The sequence below is a fragment of the Varroa jacobsoni genome, unplaced genomic scaffold (assembly GCF_002532875.2).
Source record: "Varroa jacobsoni isolate VJ856 unplaced genomic scaffold, vjacob_1.0 scaffold_411, whole genome shotgun sequence".
Lineage (NCBI taxonomy): Eukaryota > Metazoa > Arthropoda > Arachnida > Mesostigmata > Varroidae > Varroa > Varroa jacobsoni.
Genome location: NW_019213313.1, coordinates 77,517 through 83,516, shown reverse-complemented (window position 1 = coordinate 83,516; position 6,000 = coordinate 77,517). Strand labels below are relative to the sequence as shown.

General features: G+C 44.9%; 1 non-coding gene across 2 annotated transcripts in view; it reads left to right on the top strand.

Annotated features, from left to right (window-relative positions):
* The window catches only part of LOC111260212 (uncharacterized), a 92,027-nt gene that overhangs the window by 41,400 nt on the left and 44,627 nt on the right, over window positions 1-6,000 (top strand). The window lies entirely within an intron of this gene.

The following is a 6,000-nucleotide window of genomic DNA, read 5'->3' as shown; positions in this document are numbered from 1 at the left end:
CGGTGGTGGTGGTGTGGTGGTGGTGGTGGTGGTGGTGTGGTGGTGGCGGTGGTGGTGGTGGTGGTGGTGGTGGTGGTGGTGATGATGATGATGGTGATGATGGTGATGATGATGATGACGATGACGACGACGACGATAGCGATGGTGGTGGCGATAATGGCGGTGATGATGTTCTTCTTGTCCTCGTCATTGTCATCATCGAGATACGTGATGTGTAACTTCTGGCAATACGGCTGGCCGGTACATGCTGTTGTTGTTGCTCTTGTTGGTGCTGCTTTTACGCAGCCAGTCGGCATCCGTTGCTCCATCCAGCTCGGACGGCCAGCAGTAGGTTCCTGCAGCGGCCGATGCCCGGGCAGCGGACACCGTTGTGAAAGGTCATTTCGCATCAGTTATACAGTAATCGGTCGAATTGACAGGCCGTCAGACACCGGCAAAGGGGTCAGATAGATATCGACAGCCTGATTGGATCATTCCCTGACACCAGCTGACAAATGAACTACCAACTGTCACTACAGACAAAATGAATTGTACTTTTGATACAAAAAGCTGCAGTCGCCCGTTTTGAGCCCCGTAACTCTCTCCCTGTTTCTGCTGCAACACCAATAGCGAATGAATTAACAATAAAAAAAACCCTGGCTGGGCTGGCAACGATACGTTCCGACGTGCCGAACAGTGGCAGCAGAAGCATAAACAGCAAGATCAATTCAAACTACGAGGGCAATGAAGACGAAAAAGTAACGAATTAAAGTGCCAATAGAATGCAGCTACGGGGGGCTATTGTGATCACGCAGAAACCTATGCAGTTGGTAGCAGAAGTAGAAGCAAGCATCCAGTGGGCAAAAATGGCGCTATCTCTTTCATCCAGTGTCCCTTTTAACTAGCCAAATGACGAAGGGCCAGGGAATTAATCACCTATCAATTAAACTTATGCCGCCATTAACACAGTTGACAGTACAGTCAATGTAAAAAAGAAAAAAAACTGAATATTACCTTTTTTTGTGACATTGGTTTTATGGCTTGCGTCCTTGCTGGGAGACGGGACGGCGATTGCTGGTCCCTTTCACCTGAAACCTTGGCCGTCCAGGCTCTCACGTGGACAACAATTGGAGCAGTACTATAACTAACGATAAACCATTGCGTCATCTTTGAATAATGTTTTCCTTACTGTATAAATTGGCGTTATTGAGAACATGCGAGTGGCAGGTTGGTCTGATAGCAATGTAACACAGTGTAAACATATACATTCAATTCATCATTAGATTTACTGAAACATTGCCTAAACCTAACATGGTACATCATCAGCAAGAAGTTACAATGATTTTTGTAATGTAAGTTAAATGTTTCAAGTTCTACGTTAGGTGCTGCCGTTAAACTAAAAAAAAATAACTGGCCTCGATGTTGAAGCGAGTAGACTTTAAAGATGAAGATAAAATCGATCTCTAATGGATATATGAGTGTTTACGGTCAGCGGTTACGCCGCTGAGCGTTACGTCGCCATCCCTGCAGCAAGCGTCATGTGAAATATACCATTCGAAATTCTGTCACGCCGATGTTCCTCCAACCTAGGATACAATCAGCTGCCTGGAGTCAGGACAATGGATCATTTTCTTTTCCCTAGCTACATATGTGTGCGTTATCATGTTTTAGTCGATGTATGCGTATTTTATTACATGGCCATACCATCTCGTGCATGGCTCAACCAATTTCTGTATCTTTTTAGCATGCACGCTGTTTTCTGATTCGTATTGAAAAAAAAAAAGATAGGCTTTCCCATAGGCCCCTAGCACACGGGTGGAGCAGCGAATTTGACTCGACCGAGGTATCACCATCATACATGAACGTGTACTGATTGGCACGCAGCATCTATTTGCCGAGCTAAAAAGTTTAACAGTAAAAACAGACGCTGAACCCATATTGCTCCGCTAGTGGCAATTTTGTCATCGGTCGCCATTTTATTCGCTGAAAGACATCACTCCCATTCCGTTTCTATATCATCAAAACATAAAAATATAATTTTCTAATTACTCCTTTCAGGTCCCATTAAACGTTTGCTAAGCGTCTTGGACCATCGTTGTACAGCGACTACTCTTTATAAACCGTCCACCAAGCTTTGGTGCGATCCGCCAGAATCGGCGCATCTTCTACAACCTTAGACCAGTTTTTCAAAATCACTTTCTTTCTTTGCACGCTAGGAAGATGATGAAGTATCTATGCTGTTAATTCGTATATATATTGAAGGCCGATAGACGCATACTGATATAAATGTTTACATCTCCGTAGATGTTACCGTGGTCTGGTGATATTTGATGACTTTAATCTTTTCCTTCATCCACAACTCCGATCCAGCAAAAGTTTCCTCGGACAAACGTTAACCACAAAAAGCATTGTTGCGTTTTACTGTCCAGTTAACGTGACGTATGATTACGTGTACGATATCTGCAACTTGTTCGATAGCTTTTTGCTTAGAGGGGATGGATGGCTAGTGGCAATTTCGTCATCGATCGTTATCTTGTACGATGCAAGGTGATATTTACTATCGTGAACCATTGTTTCTGTTACAGAGCTAGAGAGTTGTACTGTATTTTGAATTATTCCCATATTCGATCTTTGTGTTGAACATTTCCTTCTTATGGCACACAATTTATCAAACGGTAAACTATAGCTAGGTGCGTATTACCAGGTGCCATATATGCTTTGTACGACACGTTCATGTTGTTGAAGTGTCAAACATCTGCACAGCCGACCGCAGCGATACTCGTTCTGCACGTTTGTGCGCGCACACGAAGGAAATGCTACACGGCACGATCAGCCAAGCGTACGAACAGGACAGGGCAATCCATAGTAATTATAATGAGATAATATGCCTGGCAGCATTATTATTTTTTACTACTACAATTATTCAAATAAAATAAATTGCCCCTCTATCGATTCGATAAACCCAAAGTCGGTGGCCGTATTTGTACACGATGGGCCCATGTGTTTCGTCTATTTTCGATGTTGTGACCCGTGATTCAAGCGGATGCTCGACGTAATTGAATGTTTGAAAACAAAAGGGGATCAAAACTTCAGCAGGCGTCCCGGGAGAGGTATCTTGCATCGAGTCAATCCTCCCTGCTGCCCTATGCACCATTGGCAATTTAGCACGTGTAATAAATCAATTTGCAGAAGCTCTCTTTTGGAATATATTCGCAGATGCTAATTCAAGGTCACGGTGTATCTGCAACAGATTGGCCGTGATAGCTGAACAAATAGAGATATTTATAATTGTCACAATGCTACTGGCGTGCATACTAACTGATATAGTTGTCCACTGGTGTAGAATTCATCTGATCAGGACTCCGTGGTGGCCTGTCAAGGTCGTTGCTGCAAATGGGGAGACCCGCAATGCTATAGTCTCACGAGTGTTGACGTTCTGGTCTCGCTAATATACCACTTCTTCCGATCGATCCCGATCAGCTAGGTTGGGTGCTGTTAAAGATAGGAGCTGTTTCGTGTCAATCAATGGCATCCGTTCGGGTGCCTATTTTCCACTTGCTCACTTCTACCGTACTCCACGGGTCCGGCTATTTTATCCAACTGTTATAATGCTGTATACAATAGTAGCCATTGTCATCTTTGTCGTGCTAACATACGTCGTCTTGCTATTTTCTGTTCTACACGGACTCGTGGCCTGCGACTGGCCTCGTTTTGGCTTTATACAATGGTTTCAGCTCCGCCACCCGCTGTCTTCATACTGCCACTAACCGCAAATGATTGGTCGTGCGCAAACGCGCTCAAGGATTGAAGACGATTGCAGAGAATTGAGGTATCGGATCGCATCTGAAATTGTGGCTGGTGACGTCGCCAAAGTGACAGAGATATAGGCTGCAGGGTAAAAAGGTTAGAATTACTCTAAGGATGAGAATAGGGCCAACAGAAGTGAGTTGACGTACCTCGGTGGCAAAAAACGCATCGCTCGTTCAGCAGCGGACCGAAGGTGATGCGATCATAAGTAGTCGCTTGACAGCGGGCGCATCACCTGTGAAACTTCGCATTGTACGTACACGTATCGAATCGGAGACGCAGCAAAAGGGAATTATCGCTATAAGCGTACTGGATGGCACCGTGCCACAGTTCATGCCGGCTAATACAAAGATTGGCTTCGAGAGAGAGAAAATAGAGAGATCGGCTTCGACGGCGCGAGCAGCAGCAGCTGCAACCGCATTAGGAGCAGCATCGAGATTGCAGTAGAGCTTCATTGCCCAGCTTCTATAGTAGTAGCAGCAGCATGAAGCTGCTCAAGAACGACACAGTGAATCGTAGGATCAGCATGACCTCACAACAGCGACAGAAATGATTATTATGCTAGTTGGGATTATCAGTTGCGGACTTATAGGTGCGAAGGATCGGGTGTACACGACATGGGTCATAAAGGAGATTAGCTGTCCGGGTGCAGGAGACACGACGTTGACTTACCAACTCCGAAAGTGATCGGTCAGATCGATCGTCCAACGGGCCGTGTCGTAGACTCGTGGTTGAGAACAGTATGTGTTCTTACCGTGAAGGTGAAACTACTGAAGCTTGTGCGTGCCTCATGTTAGTGTCTTCATTACTACGCTAACTACTAATCAAGTTGCAGCATGCTGTCTTTTTTTGACGTGAACTCTGCTTATGTCTATAGGGATGCCCTTGTTCACCTCGTGATGCGTCGAACTTTTTCTCTTGTGATATTATACAGTTTATCTAGGTATTATTTAGATATTACACAACTGCTATACAATTTACAGGGGCAATTTGATGCTTTGTCAAATCTACGCTCACAGGGCAAATCTATTAGACATATAAAATATATTACTCGCGTGTCTGCATTATATAACGCAATTCTATTGTCGATAAGCGTCTCGTCTGAATCTTGGGAATGTTAATTTTTGAAAACTGGCATGTTTCACCGTTCTTCCACCTTTACCATAGTGGTAGGGGTATTTGTGGGAGGAAATTTTGGTAGCTAAGAATGCTCTTCCAAGATTTGTGCAGCATCTTTTAACCTATTTAATTTTTTATCCTTTGCTACTTTATATTCCTATTCACTCTTTTGTTTCCGGCGCTATTTTGAACCGATACAGTGCGTCAATCGTATCATTGACCCCATTTTTTATCTTAAAACTTTCCGTCCCTCTTCCTTGTTCCGTTGTTAAACCACTCATCGAACTCGCCCACTATGTCTAAATGGCGATATCTTTCCACCTTTCAATATATCTTGTACGCGCTCCCCATTTATCGGCGTGTTTTTTTTTACTCGTGATCTCCAAAGTCGTATTTCTTTTCATATTTTCCTTATCGCAGTACACTACACCACTTTGACTTTGGTCCCTTGTGCTTCCGTCCTTCTTTATTCCGCTAGTCGGCACGGCCCCTTGCGTCTACCGATCGGACTAGGACTCATCATGCACAGTTGTCGCGTCGGTGCTTCTGTTGTCCTCCTATAGATGCCGCTACGAATTATCCTCTTCTTCCTTAGCCGCTCCATTGTTTCAACTATCGGCGACGGCCGCACCAGCGGCGGCTCCATAATTCTATTTGCGTTTTTTGTCCCTACTACTATTTTCCTGGCGGGACATTCGTCCGGAGCGTACCTTGATCGTTGGCTAGCTAGCCAGCTAACGATCTCTTTTCGTTTTCCGAAGGGAAAACACATTTTTCCTACAGGGAAAAAAAATAGAACTTTTGTCGGGTCGTTGTTGTCGCCATCGTCGTTAAAAACGCGGATGAGCCCAAACAGCCCACATTTGCGGACCGTCAGGCGACAGACGCATACAACCCGATACTGCTTTTACGGCCACTAGTATCATAGCTACTGTTCCTATGGCAGACGAGTTCGAGTTCCGCCGACATCGCTGCGAGTGTAGGTGTTTCCCGTTCAGCCGCGCTCGTATCGATGCTAGAGAATGAATGTGTTGTGCCATCTCTCTATCATCGGACGATCGGTGCTTCCATGCGTCGTCTTCACTCAGTCGGTCG